Here is a 19,383-nt window from a genome sequence, read left to right as displayed (position 1 = left end):
TACGAAGCGGCCGATTGGTATGTGCGCCCGTAAATCATTGTCTTTTTGAGCGGACGCGCCGATTGCACATTAAGATGCAATTTCGAGACATAAACAAAAGACCGACCGCTGACCATTAATTCAACCCCAAAAGATGCAGCGATCGGCGGCGATTCAAGCGGGGCGTGCTTTGGTGCGGATCTGTTTCATCATGAGTGGAAATAATTTAGTACAACGCGGGGGCCATATTTTGTTGAACGTGTTAAAAGGAATAAAACTGACAGGCCACGAAATTAATTCAATATTTTGGTGTTCTTTCCCGATGATACCAATAAAAGTTTGATAGATTAAACTGTGCGCAACAAAAAGCAGTTTTGAGCCCTTTCAGAATACTATGCGGCTTTGTGAGTGTAAGCAATATGTTCAATCGAATTACTTTGCGTACCGTGGAATGGGGTGAAATTGATCAGTGGGGTGAAATTGATTACCTGAAAATTCGTGATAAAAATACTAATCCAAAGATATTGTTCTTACAACACTAGGCAATTTCAACGTGTCCTTAAACGCAACTTTTGCATGATTCACATACCTGTCAAAGTTAACCCTTGCATGCCCGGTGCAATTTTTCATATTTTCGAAAAATTCTTCTAGATCAGTCAAAACTCAATCAAATTTGATTAAACAAGTTTCCAAATAACAAAAAAAAGTATTGAATTTACATAAAGTAAACTCAGTTGAGGGTTAATTGCGTTAAATTTGGGGAAGTGAGTAAAGTTTGATAAAAGCTCAAAGAATGTAATTGTCAACACTGATCATTCCATACCAATAAAGAAATACTGATGAATTCGCAGGAAACAACAAAGATTCTGAATTCAGAGCTGGTTTTTGAGCTTTTGCAACAAATCGAATTGAAATCGGTCTAACGACGATCAAATAAGAGCAAATTTAGCAACAAGCAGCTCGTGAACCAAAATAAACAAATTTTAACCTGAAATATCGTTATTTTCGTTTCCAAACTAGCTGTAAATGATATTTCTCAGGACAGAAATCATCATTTATCTTTAGCATATCGAAAAAAAGCACATTGCCAAAAGAATGTATGGATTTTAATGGTGATCAATTTCACCCCAATTTACCTCATAGTAACTTATAAAATTATCGAATTTCTTTCATGAAGTAGACGATAGAAATTTCACCAATAGCCATAGAGGTTTACTAGAGCACATACCAGTACTTGTTATTATTATTAATTATACTATTTCGGGAAAAATGTACATGAAGCTAGTTATTTGAAAATTGTTTTAAAAATTGATCAATTTCACCCCGTTCCATGGTACTTGTTTTCTATCGATTAGCCTCCAATAACTGGTTTTTTCTTCTTACTATTACTAGACTGTCAAAAATGTGATTATTTTTCAAACATTGAAGGTCGTTCTTTTCTTAAAAACCTATCTCAGGAACAATTTTTTATTATATTTACTATATTTTTATTTTATTGTTCAAGAAAACTAATTATCCGAAGTGTTTTTACTTTATTTTAATTGTATATGTTTTTGACTAGTGGACACATAACTTTCCACAGATATTCGAATCATTCTGACTTATGACTTACTTACTTACTTAATTTACTTTAATTTTTTGGCTAACGGACCGTTCACCGGACTAGCGCCGAACGAATTAGAGATGTCCAGCTTTTTCTGTCTTGGGCAGCCGTTCTCCAGCCTTTTCGTACACCCGCAGATCGTGCATCTTCTTCCACCGGGCACATCCGCTGCGTGCGAGGCCTACTACGGAGTCGACGGCCTCTTCCTGGTTCTCTACTGAAGATAGTTTTGGCGGCTCTCTCGTCAGACATTCTGGCTACATGTCCAGCTCACTGCCCCGCTGTATTACCTTCACTATATCAGCATGTTTGTATACTCGTGATTCATTCGTTTCGATCACAGAACGTTATGCTCAAAAACTCCGAGCACTCGTCGATCAGCTACCTTCAGCGTCCATGCTTCATGTCCGTAAAGGGTCATCGGGAGTATCAGCGTCCTATACAGCGCTAGTTTTGTGCGAGTTCGTAAAATTCGGGACCTTAGCTAGTTACGTGGTCCGTAGAAGGCCCTGTTTGCAGCTGCAACTCGTCGTTGTCACATGTCACAAGCGTACCAAGATTAACGAATTCGTCAACCACTTCAAATCGTTCCCCATCTATCTCAACCTCAGCACCAACACCAAGAGAACTCCCACGCTCCCTGCCAGCTACCATATACTTCGTTTTGGCAGAGTTCATGACAAGTCCCAACCTCGCTGCTTCGCTCTTAAAAGGTACGAAGGCCTCCTCCACGGCCCAACGGTTGATACTGATGATAACGATGTCGTCCGAGATGTCATGATGATCGGACCGTTTCTTTGCACGTTTGCTCTTCGCACTGCACCTTCAAGGGCGATGTTGAATAGTAAGTTAGAGAGCGCATCCCCCTGCTTCAGTCCATCCAACGTTACGAACGCGGCTGATGGCTCGCCAGCTATCCGCACGCATGATTTCGGTTATCAGTAAGTAGGTTGCCGTCCTCGTCCTTGTCATTACACATGACCGGCACAGAGAAATTCCTGCTTCTGGCTCTGTTGACTGTTCTATAGAAGCTGTGGTTTTGAGTCTATTCTTCTTCCGAATGTGGGTTCAATTTTCGGCAGCTCTTGCCCCCCTGTACCCCTCTCTGTTTTGGAGCGTAGCCGCAGTGAGCATACGACTCCTGGCACGGTCCTTCTGATCTGTCGCTCTCTGCCACTCGGCATCGAACCAGCCGTTACGCTATCTTCTATTTTCCGCTGGTTGGCTTCCGTTTCTAGGGCTTATTATCTGCCTCTACGTTAACTATCCGCTAGCAGTTCCCGTTTTTACGGGTTTTTATATTTTCTAGTGCTGCTGTGAGAGCCAAATTGAAAAACTCCAACGTATATGGCGGCTGTGCACTGTTTTAATAAAGAAACGAATGTCGAGACTATCATATCATCGCCTGGTCGAACACCCAAGTTTGAGTTTGTGATATCTTCTTTAAATTGCTCTTAATGTGAGCTCTAGCTCATTGCTCACTGGGCCAAGAAAGGAATCTAGCAGAACGAAATTATTAGCGCTCTCAGCCTGAGAGTCTCAGGGTTTGACCAATCGGTATCCGATCTTCTACAAAGTTTCTTGGTATTATTGAGGCTTCAATTTTGAACGAATTAGTTCGGAGTTCAGCCGTGAAGGTGGTGTTGCGATGCCAACTTCTTTCCTTTATTCGCTAGAGTTTTGCGGGTTTCGACAAAGTTGTAGATCTCGTAAGCTAATGAAACTTTACAGAATATCAAGATTTCTAACTTTTCACGTTTCAGAGGTTCACGACTTTTTATAAAATTTTTCAGAATTTCATGTTTTATGAGTTCGCTCGAATTGATTCCATGCAAATGTTTCTCGAGAGAACTAGGCAAAATTTTCATGAAATTAAATCGAGTGAACTCATAACTCGTATATTTCTAAAATTCGAAGAGACAGAAATTTTGTGCCTTATACGGAGTTTCATGAATTTTTATGATCTAAAACTTTGTCGAATACTGCACAGCTCTAGCGTGTGAAAATAAAAAGTTGGTGTCGAAGCGCTATCTCTGCAGCCAAATCGCGAAATAAACTAAACGTCAAATTAAAGCTCTTATTACTCCGAGAAACTTTGCTGAAAACTGCAAATCGATTGGATAGAGTATCAGAGCACTGGATGTATTCCATGCATTTAATACACAGCAATTGTATTTTTACATTTAACCTAAGGTTATACTCAAATTGAAATATCACATAAGCACGAAAAAAAAACACATCTTTCAAAATTTCAGAAAATACAGATTGTTCGATGGACAATTTTTAGAAAAAAAAACTGGCTTTGCTTCTACTTGCTACCCGATGAGATATCTACTTCACAAAATTGTGTATTTTTTCAAATTTTGCGCCATATTTTGATTAGGGTGCTCAAAAAACTTCTGTACTCGGGAGAAAATAATGTCAATAATCTAGTTCAATCGAGAAAATATTTGTAAGAAATTATTTCGAGCACACTCATAAAATTATCACAATGAAACGTGAAACGCAGACAAATTTTATGTAAACTCGTAGAAATTTTCTATATTCAGTAGAGTTTCATAAAACTACGAGATATACAACTTTGTCGAAACCCGTAAGGCTCTAGCGTGAGGATAAAGAGGTTCAAGTGAAAGATTACATATTTCTGTGACTGTGACTGGAGGCTGTGATTTATAGATTACTTAGAAACAATAAAATAGGCCAGAAATGATTTTTTTCAATTCATACATCTTCTTAAGTGATCCATAATCGTGTGGGGACTGTACGTCTGTTATGATTGCTGCTACGAATCATCTATCTATCTATCTATCTAAACATATAAAAATGCAGCTCTGCCTGTCTGTCTGTCTGATCCATATAGGCTTGGAAACTACTGCACCAATCGGCGTGAAATTTTGTATATAGGGGTTTTAGGGATCGAAAAAGGTGACTAAATTGATTCGAGACCCTTCCCTCTTCCGGAAGGGAGGGTTCCCATACAAATGAAACACAAATTTCTGCATATCTCGAAAACTAACCAAGCAAATGGAACCAAATTTGGCATGTGAATGTTTTTAGGAGTAACGAATATGTCCATATTGGTTCGACACCCTTCCCTCTTCTGAAAGGGAGCGGTTCCATACAAATGAAACACAAATTTCTGTACATCTCAAGAACTAACCAAGTAAATGGGAATAAAATTTGGCAGGTGGATGGAGTTGGGGGTAACAAATATATCCATAATGGTTTAACACCACTCCCTCTCATATAAGGAAGGGGCCCCATACAAATGAAAAACAAATTTCGCACAGCTCGAGAACCAATCAATCAAATACAACCAAATTTGCCATGTGAATGTTTTTAGAGGTAACAAATATATTCATAATGGTTTGGTACCCCTCCCTCATTTGTGAAAGAGGGGTTCCAAACAAATGAAACACAAATTTCTGCTCATCTCGAGAAAGGTTTTTGAGAGCAAGAAAAATTTTCATGGTGGTTCGCACCCCTCTCTCATCTGGAAGAGAGGGCTCATACAAACGAAACTCAAATTTCTTCACTATTCGAATAGTAATCAAGTAAATGGAACCAAATTTGGCATGTGGAAGATTTCGAGAGCGAGAAATATTTTCATGGTGGTTCGACACCCTTTCACTTCTGGATAGGAGGGAAGGGGAGTGAGGTCTCCCATACGAACTAAACAGATATTTCAACCAGGTTTTCCGAGAAACAGCCTTAAATGGTCGGGTGGATGCACAGGAGCCAAAACTCGATTCCAGACGCCATTGTTAAGTTTAAGATGGAAGCTTCCGGCTTCTATCCAGAAAATGTCTCCAAACACTATTTTGAGATCCCTGTTTCTGAAAAACAGCGGAAAATGACCAAATACCACCCACTATGGGTATTTCCGAAACTCGACCTCAGCCAACATTTTGAATTGTAACATGGCAACTTCCTGTTTCTGGAAAACAGCTAAAAATGGCCGATTGTCATCCAATATGAGTATCTTCGGAACTATAATGAAACACAGGAACTAGAACCAACCACAGACACCAATTTGAGTTCTAAGATGGTGACTTCCGGTTTCTGGAAAACAGCCGAAAATGTTCAAATACCACCCAATATGGGTGTTTATCAAACCAGAATGGCGCTCAAGAGCCAGGAATTGTCTCCAAATGCCATTTTAAAATCCAAGATGGTGACTTCCGGTTTCCGAAAAATAGCCTAAAGTGACCAAATACCACCGTATATAAGTATCACTGGAACCAGAATAATGAAAGGAGCTAAAAATTGACCTCAGACACCATTTTAAATTGCAAGATGGCAACTTCTGGAAAACAGCCGAAAGAACCGAATACTACTACATATGGATATTTCTGTAATCGTAATGATATATAGAAGCCAAGCATTGACCCTGGACACCATTTTGAATTTGAAGATGAACACTTTCAGTTTCTGGAAAACAACGAAAATAACAATGAATTTGGAACGCTTAAAATTATTCAATTAAACATAGGCGGATGAAGCTTGCCGGGTCAGCTAGAGATTATTGATTCCGGATTATAAATACATCAAATATTATGGCAAACTTGCAAATTATCAATTTAAAATAAAGTCAAGATCTTATTGGCAAAAGTATTTTGAACAACACCTAGAACTATTTTTCTCTATTAAATATTCTAAAATTCTTTTTTAACGGTCGTTGCAGAGAGGGACCCGTGGTTCTGTGGTCAGCGAGGTCGGTCGGCTAGCTCTCCCACACGGTTGTGATATCGGGTTCGATTCCCGATCAGGTCAGTTGAAAATTTTCTTGACGCAGCACTGGGGCACGGTGTATCGTTGAACTTATCCTACAACATGCAAAATATGCCGAAAACAATATCGATAACGAATTCTCTCAACTTATCTAGTTGGTCGAGACCGCATTAGCCCCGCAGGCTAGCGTGGGATATTGTTTTTGGAGAGAGGGACAGTTGAAATGGGAGAGACATTGAAGGTTTAGTCCAAAAATATTGTAACTTGCTTATCGGAATATATATATATAGTTTGCTTGTCTTTCAGTCGCGCGCACGACAAACGAAAGTTACTCAAATTGCCTTTTTCCCAAGCAAACTTTGAAGCGGAGGTACACTAAAGTTTGTTTTTTTTGTGGGTAGCAACGCAAACACTCCTGTTCTGACTACAAGTTACCTTTGCTTTTAGTCCTCCACTCACCTCCTCTCGCCTGGTATAGATCCAATCGTAAGGAAATCAAAGCTAACTGCGTCTTAACTAATATTCGGCACACGTGGTAAATTAGCACTTGGCTATAACTGCCAATAATCGCATATCAGTCCCATCTGGAAAATCATCAAATTGAGAAAACAGCGCTTGAAGATATTTTTGTTTTGAATATTTCTCCTGTTTGGGGTGGGCTATTCTAATTTTTTCGTCATGATGTAATGAAATAGATCTCAATCATAACTTCTTCATTGAAGAATTGCCTTTGTCGCGAAAATTACAATGAAAAATAAGGAAGAGACTTATATGCGATTATTTAGGCCATCGAGTATCAAAATAATCGCATATCAGTCTCACTTTCAACCACTCGGTGTACTACTCCATATTTTTCTCAAGTATTTTGAATATGGACAGACGTTTATGGCCGCAGACAGCGTCTAAATATTCTGCATGGAGAATGGCGGAGACATCCATCTATTACTTACCCCGACTTTAAGGTCGTCGTTGAAAAAGCAAAATATAAGGTTGAAGTCTTGGATAAGCTACTGATATATCCTTTCTTATGTCTTCAGTGTTTCGAAATACTTGCTGAATAAAATTATTCCGCATTAGCCCGTGCATTTAGCATATTGGAAAAGTGGTATTGAGAACGGGAAGTTTCCAATTTCATTACACCAATGACTTGACGGAAGACGACGGCGATGAAAAGAGATACAAGCTGTTTTTCGCTAAGCAACTAAAAATTTCTGAGTTCTGACAATTTTAACTTGAATAATTATTTGAAGTGAGCAGATCATCCACAGGAAATAACCCCTTGCAGAAAGCAGCATTGCTCAAGGTTTATCCCTCTGATTGACGAAACCAATAACCTTTCGGGAATGAACTTTCAGTAAAAGTTGCAGTTTCAGTGTCTACTTAAAATTATCTTTTGTGTGGAATTTATTTAAAATAACCTTGCAATTATTAATTATTTGATAATTTTTAACAGTAAAAAGCTTGAAAAACAGTACCAAGTATTATTTATATGGATTGAAGAGAAAAATATGGCCATACTCAGGAAAAACATTTGGTGGGTTTGATATGTGATTATTTTCAAGATGGGACAATTTGATCTCACATTTTTTTCCGACTTTTTTCAAATAAAACAAACTTTTTCGATTCCTTAATCGATAATAGAGCAAGAAATAGATGGAATCTGATATTTAACTGAAAAACGATGAAAATCCATATGGGACTGGTATGCGATTATAGGCAGTATAGGTTCTGATGCAGGTGCATCGACAAAAACCGTCAAAAACGTAACAAAGGGCGGAAGGCAATTTTAAGATGTAAGAAAGACATAGTATCAAAGATATCAAGCAATTATATGAACTCTTAGGTTAGTCAAACCACTGTCGGTTGATTATGAACGTTATTTCATAGTTACATGTCCAATAAATTCTGTAATGTCATGGCATTGCCATCAAAATTAGGTTGTCAAGTGATGGAATAAGGCAGTACCTGTTGTAGTTCATTGAGAATAGACTATGAAAAAGTCAAGAAAATAATGGGGATTGTAAACCTTTTTGCTCGAGAAAATAAGCAGTTTGGTTTTTTTTAAAGTGTGTAGCAATTTTCATATGCATTGAAATTGTAATTTTTCATTAGTACAGTTATTCGATAGCAAAAAGTTGTTTGTTTATTAAAAATATCAATTACGACCGAAGTCGTTGAAAACGAACATTTATAAAAAATGAAGAAAACCGGCTGTAACTCGCTAAAGCCATTTTATGCAAAACATCATATCGAGTTTCATGTTTTGCTTATGGCGCGTGACAAGCCGCACTTGAAATCAATCCAACTTTCTCCCTATTACTCTAACAAAATTTACAAAATGTTCTCAAGAAGTTGTACTCAAAGATAAAGCAATATATTTTTTTTCTCGATATTTTTAAAAATAGAAAAGACATTTAACCTACACAAGACATGCTGCACATATTGTACCCCAAATTAATTCTTTTAGTATACTACGACGTTCAAGATGTACGGAGAAAGGGATAATTATTTTGCTGATAGGTGAAAATTTTAGCTGTTTCAAAAAAACTTAGAGTGTAAGATAAACCCATTTCCGACGAGTGACATTCAAACATTGATTCAAGTTCAACAATTATACTTGAAAATTTTCACGATGAAATTATTCAGTAAGGTACAGTTTGATCTTTAATTTGCAATACAGTTTGTGTTAATTATGTTTATAGTTGAAGAGTAATAAGATTTTAAGTTCATTTTTTGAGGTAAAAACTGTGCACCGGGATCGGGTTAAGCTATTGGCCATTATTTTTGAACATTATGTAAAATCTGATCAACAGTTTTGATTTAAGATATTTTGATATATCGACATAAAATTTTCAAAGTTTAATTAAACATAGGTTTATCTACTATCCTGAAAATGTGCTACAGTAAGTCAACTTTTTTTATTTTTTATCAAATAATATTTGTTTGCTTATGTAGAAGAAGACGAAAACAAAGAAGTAGACAAAGGTGGTGGTGATGGGATGAGGATTGTTATGTTGTTACGCAACACTATAAAAGGTTTCTGTGATGGAACGCAGATGATAGATGTTTCATGCCCGTCATTTATCATTTGTGAAGTTATATCGGAATATTAGAGAGGGATTTGAACTACCCATCAATGATTAAAAGAGGACAGTACTTTGTTGTTCCAAGCTTGGCTATTGTTAATGACAAATTGCAGTCACACTTTTGCATGTATGAATATTTTTTTGAGCAATCCAGTATTTTTTCATGAGCAATGGTTTTTGTAAATTGTTTTTTCTTCAATCACATTAATTTTTAGTAATTTTGTAAGTTTAGTTTGAATATAACATATGTAACATCAATCAATTGAGAAAATGAACTATTATTCAAGTTATGAAATTTAAAAAAAAAATTAAATCGTTAGAAAACAATTTTTCAAAAATAATCAAATAATGGAGAAAAAGTCTTTAGATATTGGAGAAAACAGCTGTGCAGTGGATCCGTATAAGAAGCGAGGTGCAGATTCGTTTTCGAGTAAGCAATCAATCCACGGTCTACTGAACGAGGGATTTATCGCAGTTTAGATAATTAATTAAGTTTTAAACCAGCGCTGGCCATTTGCATCGAACTGTCGATAGTTTCATAGTTACATCTTGAACTTCAACTCGATATTAAAAAATATCATTTTAGATTGAATACCAACTAATAATAATTCAAAATGCATTTGAAAGTGGCTAGCCACTACGGGCCACCTAGTATAATAATATAAATAGTAGATTTTGAGAATAATATTTCTGACTTTTGAATTTTTTTCGCGGATAATCTTGTTACGTGGATTCTAGATTAATTTTGGATGAATTAAGTGCGTATTTTGTTTAGTTTAGAACAGTACTTACATCCACAAGCGAGTTAGCACGAAGTACAGCTAATACAGGAATTCCACCATTTTTTTTTGTTCATCTATAATTTATTTGACACGGCACAAATACAATTTAATGTTTAACGGCGCCAATTATATCTGGTAGCTTACTTTCTAAAGTATCTTGATAACTAAAAGCAAATTTTTTATCCTCGCTGCCGACTACGAGCTGAGACTAAATGTAACTTAAAGCTATAATATTTTGCATTAAAAGCACTGGTTTATTGTATGATGGTTTTCATTGCCATAGGTAAGCACATGTTCCGCTGCTGGGCCAAGATATTACGGACTGGCATATTGGGTTGTCTCCCTCGGGCCTTGAGAGTATCGTGCGGGTCTGATTGCTGTTTCCGGATCCGGGGTCTTAACGTGTTCTTGTCGTTAGGCTGGATGCAGGCGGAAGGGGGTAGGACTAAACTGGGGCGTGGATGGATTTCAGGAAAACGTATATAAGGGACATGTAGGATAGGTCACGGCTCGCCAAGACATCACGAACAGGAACAGCCGACTGCCTACCTTCGGCCTGCAGGGAAGCTATTAATTTAGACCTGGCGTCACGGGCCTACCTTCGGCCTGCAGGGAAGCTATTAATTTAGACCTGGCGTCACGGTGTACAGGGCATGACCAAACAACGTGCTCTATGTCGTGATAACCTTCACCACAGGCACAGATACCACTTTCCCCGAGCCCAACACGACGGAGATCACGCAAATGAAATCCCGACCTACATCCAACCCCTTGAACCACGGGTTCGTCGACACCTTGGGGATTATGGAATGTAACCACCTTCCCAGTTCCTCTCTGGTCCAAGCATTTTGCCAACTGATGATCGTATTCTGACGTACAAATGAGAAAAATCCATTAAAGGCAATTGGTCTTTCATAAATTCCACCGTTTGTTGCGCCCACCTTAGCCAAAGAGTCCGCTTTCTCATTGCCCGGTATCGAGCAGTGAGAAGGGACCCACGCTAAGGTAATCTGATAAGATTTTTCGGATAAAGCACTCAGATGTTCCCGTATTTTCCCCAGGAAGTACGGAGAGTGCTCAACATCTTTCATCGATCGGAGAGCCTCAATGGAACTAAGACTGTCCGTAAAGATGAAATAATGGTCCGTGGGCATTTTTTTCGATAATCCCTAGGGTGTACTTAATTGCAGCCAATTCTGCGACGTAAACAGAAGCAGGATTATCGAGCTTATGGGAGACGGTTATATTGTTATTGAAAATACCGAAGCCAGTGGACCCATCAAGAAGTGATCCGTCAGTGTAGAACATATTGTCGCAGTTGATGTATCGATATTTATTGGAAAAATTTTTAGGGATCTGCTGCACGCGTAAATGATCCGGGATTCCACGAGTTTCTTCTATCATGGATGTATCAAAAAACACAGTAGAATCAGAAGTATTTGATAAGTCGACACGATTTGGAATATTCGAAGAAGGGTTAATATTTTGGGACATGTGATTGAAATACAATGTCATAAAACGGGTTTGAGAATTAAGTTCGATTAATCTTTCAAAATTTTCAATCACGGGACGGTTCAAGACCTCACATTTGATTAGAATACGAGAAGACAGGCTCCAGAAGCGGGTTTTCAATGGTAGTACTCCAGCTTAGATCTCCAAACTCATCGTATGGGTCGATTGCATGCAACCTAAGGCGATACGCAAACAACGATATTGTATTCGCTCCAGTTTGATCAAATGTGTGTTTGCTGCGGAGCGGAAGCAGAAACACCCGTACTCAATAACAGACAGTATCGTTGTTTGGTAAAGCCTTATAAGGTCTCCTGGGTGGGCTCCCCACCATTGTCCGGTTATTGTATGAAGAAAATTCTCTCTTTGTTGACATTTTTTCATCAGATACCTCACGTGACAACCCCAGGTGCCTTTAGAGTCGAACCAGACACCAAGATATTTGTGTACCAAAACCTGAGAAATCGTTTTACCCATTAATTGTGTTTGAAGCTGAGCAGGTTCATGCTTCCTAGAAAAAACTACTATCTCAGTCTTCTCCGGAGAGAATTCGATACCTAGCTGTAAAGCCCAAGCAGACAAATTGTCCAAGGTATCTTGCAATGGTCCTTGCAAATCGGCAGCTTTGGCTCCTGTAACAGAGATTACACTGTCGTCTGCAAGTTGTCTTATCGTGCATGAATTTGCCAGACATTCGTCGATGTCATTTACATAAAAGTTGTAAAGAAGGGGGCTTAAACATGAGCCCTGGGGAAGACCCATGTAGCTAATGCGAAAAGTTGCCAAATCGCCGTGCGTAAAATGCATGTGCTTTTTGGACAGCAAATTGTGCAAAAAATTGTTCAAAATTGGAGAAAATCCTTGTCGGTGAAGTTTACCAGAAAGAATGTCAATAGAAACGGAATCAAAAGCCCCCTTAATGTCCAAGAACGCAGACGCCATTTGTTCTTTGCGAGCATACGCCAGCTGAATATCTGTTGAAAGCAACGCAAGACAATCATTCGTCCCTTTGGCACGGCGGAAGCCAACTTGAGTTTCTGATAGTAGACCATTTGATTCGACCCAGTGGTCTAAACGACAGAGCATCATTTTTTCCATCAATTTCCGGATACAGGATAGCATTGAAATCGGCCTATAAGAGTTGTGATCAGAAGCTGGTTTCCCTGGTTTTTGGATGGCGATCACCTTCACTTGCCTCCAATCCTGCGGTACAATGTTTTGCTCCAGGAACTTATTGAACAAGTTCAACAAGCGCCTCTTGGCATTGCCGGGTAGATTCTTCAACAAGTTGAATTTGATTCTATCTAACTCAGGTGCGTTATTGTTACAGGAGGGCAACTGAAAATTCTGCCATCGTAAAAGGTGATTCTATCGCGTCGTGACCCGGAGACGTATCGCGAACAAAGTTTTGCGCAGGAACAGAGTCCGGACATACTTTCCTGGCAAAATCAAATATCCACCGACTTGAAGACTCCTTGCTGTCGTTGACCGTTACGCGATTCCGCATTCTTCGGGCTGTGTTCCAAAGAGTGCTCATCGATGTCTCCCTCGACGTCTCGTTCACGAACCGACGCCAATATCCGCGTTTCTTTGCTTTAGCCAGGCTTTTAAGCTTGGTATTAAGCTCCGAATACCGTAAATAGTCGTCGGGTATACCTCCCTTCTGGAAGGCCAAAAACGCGTCGGATCTTTGCGTGTAGACATCGGAGCACTCTTTGTCCCACCACGGAGTTGGAGGCCGCTCTTTGATCGTTACGCCGGGATATTTCTTCGTTTGGGCTTGCAACGCGGTGTCGAGAATCAAGCCCGCGAGGAGGTTGTATTCTTCAAGTGGTGGATGATGTTGAATCGACTCGACCGCTTTTGAAATCATTTCCTCGTATAACTTCCAATCGACATTCCGTGTGAGGTCATACGGAATGTCAATTGGTCGCATGCGAGTTGAACCGTTAGTAATTGAAATAAGAATAGGCAGATGGTCGCTACCGTGAGGATCGAGGATTACCTTCCATGTGCAATCCAACCGTAGCGACGTCGAACATAAGGATAGATCCAAAGCGCTTGGGCGCGCTGGAGGTTTCGGGATACGTGTCATTTCACCGTTGTTCAAAATAGTCATGTCGAAGTCATCGCAAAGGTTATAGATTAATGAGGAGCGGTTATCATTATAGGGGGAACCCCAAGCCACACCATGAGAGTTGAAGTCTCCCAAAATCAAACGTGGCGAGGAGAGAAGTTCTATTAAATCAAAGAGCAACCGTTGCCCAACCTGTGCTCTGGGAGGAATATATATTGAGGCAATACAAAGCTCTTTACCTTGTATTGTCATTTGACATGCGACAACTTCGATGCCTGAAATTGAGAGGAGGTTAATACGATGGAAAGAATAGCACTTTTTAATCCCTAAAAGTACTCCTCCATATGGGGTGTCTCGATCAAGGCGAATAATATTAAAATCATGGAAGTTGAGATCAATATTTGAAGTAAGCCAAGTTTCACAAAGGGAAAATGCATCGCATTTGTTTCTATTTATTAAAACTTTAAATGAATCCATTTTTGGTAAAATACTTCTACAATTCCACTGTAAGACAGAGATAGAATCCTTCGTATACGCAGATGAATTAGGCATCGAAGGATACAATCGCTGCAAGGAGGGGCCATTGGGCAGTCAATTGCTTCAAAAATAATCTAACTGTTGGGAGGAATGCTGTAAGAAAATTTTAATTGGATCGGGTACATTGAAAGTTTCAAAAATCCAGTCCACAATGTCAGAAAATTTCACTAATCCAGAGTTTGTTTCATCAACTGGGAGTGCAAAAGAAACAACTGGGGTTTTAGATGTTCCTGGAAGTGCTGGGAACTCCTTCTGGGACTTTAAATTTGCAAGCCCAGGAGGAGTTTGCTTCGGTTTTTCCGCAGCACTGTTTGGTTTGTTTGTAACTTTCATTTCACTTTGGGAAATCTTAGGACCTTTTCTGGGAAGTTTAGGAGAGGAAATATTTTTCCTCTTTCTAGACGCCCCAGGATTGGCATAAGATGTTCCCGCTGGTGAATCGTCAGAATCGGTTTCATCAGAGGACAACAGATCAAAGGAGTTCGATGTTATGGTAGAAGTGGTCACGGTCTTTTTCAGCATCTCAGCGTAAGATCGCTTTGAACGCTCCTTAAGTGACCGCTTGATTTTATCTCTGCGCTGCATGTACACCGGGCATGTGGAGAGCTCATGCTGATTTTCCCCGCAGTGAATACATTTTTCAGCATTTACACTGCAAGAATCGTCCGCATGAGTTTCTCCACACTTGCTACATCGTGCCTTTTTGCAGCAGTAGGTGGCTGTGTGGCCTAGCTGCTTGCAATTGGTGCAATTCATAACACGGGGTACATACAATCGCACAGGCAGACGAACCCGATCGATCGAGACGTGGCTAGGGAGAGCAGATCCGGCAAATCACGAAGCGAGTCTGACGGAGTGTACACTTTTGTGCCGTTGACAAGAGACATAGACCGCAATTGCTTGCAATCTATGATCTTTACTTTTACGTCGTGACACAAAGCATTTTTGAAGCAGCCAAAACCGCTTGCCAAGATACACTCGACCGACAGACTCGAATCGGTTATGACACCGTCGATCTCCACGTCTCGTGCGGGTATATAAACGTGATACTCGCGTGTGAAAAGCTCGGAGCGAGCAAAAGCGTTGGCCTGTTCCAGGTCGCTGACCACGACACGGAGCTTGTTGGGTCTGACCTTGGAGATTTCGGTCACGGCCTTGTACCCCTCCGTCAGGTCTTTCGAAATCTGCAGGATGTTTAACGGTTTCGATTTCGGTCCTGCTTTTGGCCGAAAGAAAACAGTAAAGCTGCCCTGAGATCCGTCCGGGTAAAGCCTGGGGCGAGGGGGGACTGGAGAATGAACAGAGGAAGGGTTGACAGGAGGGACAGGGTCGGAGGGGTTCGGGGATGGTGTCACGGGAGGCGAGGGATCTACATCCATCGCGCTAAATCTAGCGCACTAGCGCCGACAGAACACGTACCTCTTTACTTCTCCTTTCAGCAGGGTTGGTTGTCCGAACGGTCGAAGCTGCAGCCGTTACAGCCAGCAGCACCAATACAGCAGCTCCAAACAGCCACCAGCAGCGAGTCGGGTGTGTGATCACTCAGCACAGCGACACAACTCGCTGTCAACTGTTGGCTTCTTCTTTTTCCTCCTTTGTGTTGAGATTCTCGTTCACTGCTGTAGCACAAATCACTTAGCAGCCAAATCGGCTTACGCACCAGCAAACAGCCACGATGCGAAACAGTTGCACAAAGGCGGGCGACCTTGAACCTTCACTCGACCAGGCAAACAATGCCAACACTTGCTCACGCGTCTTTTGTTTTATATTCTATCGGAGCGATCACCAAACACGTCCGATACTGATGCGTGTTCGGCACAGAATGAATTCCACCATTTTACAGTCAACACGATTCTTTTAATTTTTGTATATCCACAAAATTAGAACTTTTTTTTGGTAATTTTTTTATTGCCTTTAATCATGCTGAAACTATCCTAGAAATAAAATCTACGTCGCCCAAGTAGGGCTGATCTAAAAATTCGTTTGACTCAATTTTTACCGAACAACTTTTATGCTCCAAAATCACATTTTTCGTTAATTTTGGCGATGCTCGTTTTTTTTTAAATTTAGAGGCTTTGTAAACTAGTAGAAGTTACCTATGATCGATATCGTGCTTCAGATTTGAAGTATAGAGGTTAAGTGCATCAAGTTTTGCGTCTTTACAGCACGTGTTTACTCACAATTTCCCTTTGTTTAGTCGATCAGCCGTTCTCGTTGTGTACGTTCTTTGTTTGAGTGTTTCTATACTTTTTAACTGTGAGTTATATTCAAAAGTACCTAAATGTGAGTGACAAGGTGTACAGTGACCACAAAGTCAGTGAAAGAAGAAGTACTAGAACAACTCGGAGTAAAATTAGCAACCGACACCCGCCTAACAGCCATGTGTTCGAAGGCAATGCGGAGTACGTTAGTACCTCGGCAAAAGAATTAAAAACTTCTGATTTAAACCGTGATCGCGATGTTGATAGGGATTTCGGCTACTGTTCCATACATATTTTCGCTGTATTTACTGCTGAATTAATGGTCAATCGCTCCAAAAACGATATTTAGCGGTAAGACTATAATTGATATTGCGGCTGATGTAGCCGTTATTACCTTCAACGAAGGCTTGTCGGGTCTATTTGCCGTTTACTATGCTCTTGGGTTAACCGTTGGATCGAACATGTACGAGTTTTGCGTGGGATCGGACGCCAACCGTGTCAAAGTCGCTGAGCATCGCATGTGCGATATCGCGAAAGAGGCTAGGCGCAGCCTTACATCAGAAAAAAAAGAAAAAAGGAAAAAATAAGGCCCAGGAAGGACAACTTTTCGGCGATTTTGAAACTTTAAACGCGTTTTTCTAAAACCATGTTTTCAAAATCGGCCAGCAGTGGAACTGATAAAGTTTACATTCAATTGACTTGAAATTTTAACTGTAGCTTCTTCATTAGATTATCTAGTGAGGTACACACGATTTTAGCGATTAATTAACAACAACAAAAGTTATAAACAATTAAAGTCGATTTTTTTTTGTCGAAAAATATTTTTTTTCCAAACATTTTGCAAAAAAAAAAAAACAAAAATATAATCATGTGTACTTCACTAGCGACACTTATGTAGATAATGAAAAAAAAAAGTTTTGGTTATAGGTGGATTTGGGCACGACTTCTACTGATCGCCGCGGAAGAACTTAAAAAAAGCGGTTTACGGCAAGCGCTGCACAGCCGCCATTTTGGAAAAATAAGCAATAATTTTATTTCTATTTTCCATGAGTTGCTTAATTCAATTATATATTATTTATATACCCTACATCTGAAATGTCCTTTAACAAAATCATGAAGAAAGCCTTGTTTTTGAGCATTTGGTAGATATTACCCCTTAAGATGGTTTGAAGATTCATGTTAAATTAGAATTTAATCAATATTATTTGATTAACCTTTGTTTAACTAAGTTTTGACCGTTATAACATTATCTACTTTCGAATTGAATTACTTACTTATTTGCTATCATAAAATTGTTATGTTTTTATTAGATTTTTCCCACCATAGTATCCCGTCATGCGTCAATGTCGCTAGGTCAGAGTAATACATCCTTCTCACATTAGACGCACTGTACGAGAAAAAAAAACTGCAATTAACACTCAACTGACACACTTGGAGCGCCTCGTATGTCAGTTATGAATCTCGCCTCGTTTCTCGTTCCGTTCGCCACAAAGTTGTTGATGGATTTTGAGCTGGCCTTTTTTTGTTCCCCGTGAGCGCTGTAAAAACATTAAAACTTTTATGATCTGTTTAACAAAGAGACACGCCGGTCAATAAGCCGGTTGGTTGCTCGTAAATCCTTCACCGAGAGCGTCAACCTTGAACATAACGCGGAAAACCGGGACACCACACCCGACTGGTCCGACGACGCACGGTATGAACGAGTACTTTTTGGGGCATATTTGGGGAGATTTTCGTCGATCTAGAGCATTCTTCTCGGTGTTAAAAGAGCGTATGAATTTCGGATAAAAGTACGCTGCTTGTTGGAGTAGGTACTCATAAAATTAACGAAAATAAGAAGGTTTGGTCACGCCAATGGAAAGGTTACGTGCAACGGAATATGGGTCAGTGAAGTTAAGCCGTTTTATTTCTGCTGAAAACGTGTACTGAGAGGTGTTAATGGAGTTTTTTTTTCTGAGCGTATGTGACTGCTCGTGGATTAACAGTTTTCCTTCGACATGGGCATAAAACATTGATAGTCTGTTTAATTTTTACTTGCTGCGTGAGAAATTTTTCTCGCAGTTATGATTTAATGGTGAGTTTTGCGAAAATTTATAACGAAATGCGTCGTACGACGCACTATAATTAAAGCATATCCCCCCTGGACGGAAATCTAATCGCGCAGCTTTGTTGTGAGCCCGTCGTAAATTGTATCCACGTGCGCATCCAATCTCTGCTGCTCTTCATCATTTAGGTACCTATTCGAGTGAAAACAAAATCTCCGAAACCTTCATTAGCGTTGTTTATCGCACAAACTAAGTCGTAAATTCAAAGAAAGTAGGTACGGTACACATAATTGAATTATGCTTTATGTTTTGAGCGGCATTTTTGTTTTTTTTTGTGTTCGTTGTTTTCCGTTCCCGAAAACATGTTTAGAATATGAATGAAATCTGCTTACTAGTGGACAGTGGTGTAGTTTATGAACTGCTGCGTGCGATTATTTGGAGGGGGGTATGAGCTTTACAGATTAGACGCACCGAATGTTTTTTGATGAGGACTGTCTGTCATTTTTGAAATTTACTTTTTAAGTTCTGCACTGTAACTCGTATGACGTTAACGAGGAGCAGGAGTTCAATTTTTTTTTCAAAAAAAGCACTATGAAAATTTAAAAATATATATCTATTTAACGGAATTTAAAAATATAAGAAAATTTAAGGTTAGGTTAATAAACTGGTAATGATCGAAAAATATTTGAATTCATACAGTAAAAAATAAATAGCTTCTCGTCAACTCTCACCCCAAAAACGTTTTTTTTTTCTTCCACCTACGGGATAGGGGAGGCAGTTTTAATGAATATTCGAGAAAAAATGTAAATGATTGAAAAAAAAAAGAGAATGAA

At 39.5% G+C, this 19,383-nt stretch overlaps 1 protein-coding gene across 2 annotated transcripts in view; it reads left to right on the top strand.

The window, feature by feature from the left end:
- LOC129726952 (laminin subunit alpha-1) overlaps nt 1–19,383 on the top strand; it is a 399,452-nt gene that overhangs the window by 73,180 nt on the left and 306,889 nt on the right. The gene's annotated exons all lie outside the window — the stretch shown is intronic.

Source organism: Wyeomyia smithii, chromosome 3 (genome assembly GCF_029784165.1).
Source record: "Wyeomyia smithii strain HCP4-BCI-WySm-NY-G18 chromosome 3, ASM2978416v1, whole genome shotgun sequence".
In the NCBI taxonomy this organism is placed as follows: domain Eukaryota; kingdom Metazoa; phylum Arthropoda; class Insecta; order Diptera; family Culicidae; genus Wyeomyia; species Wyeomyia smithii.
Note: the sequence above shows the minus strand (reverse complement) of the source record. Positions and strands in the feature narration are given on the sequence as shown.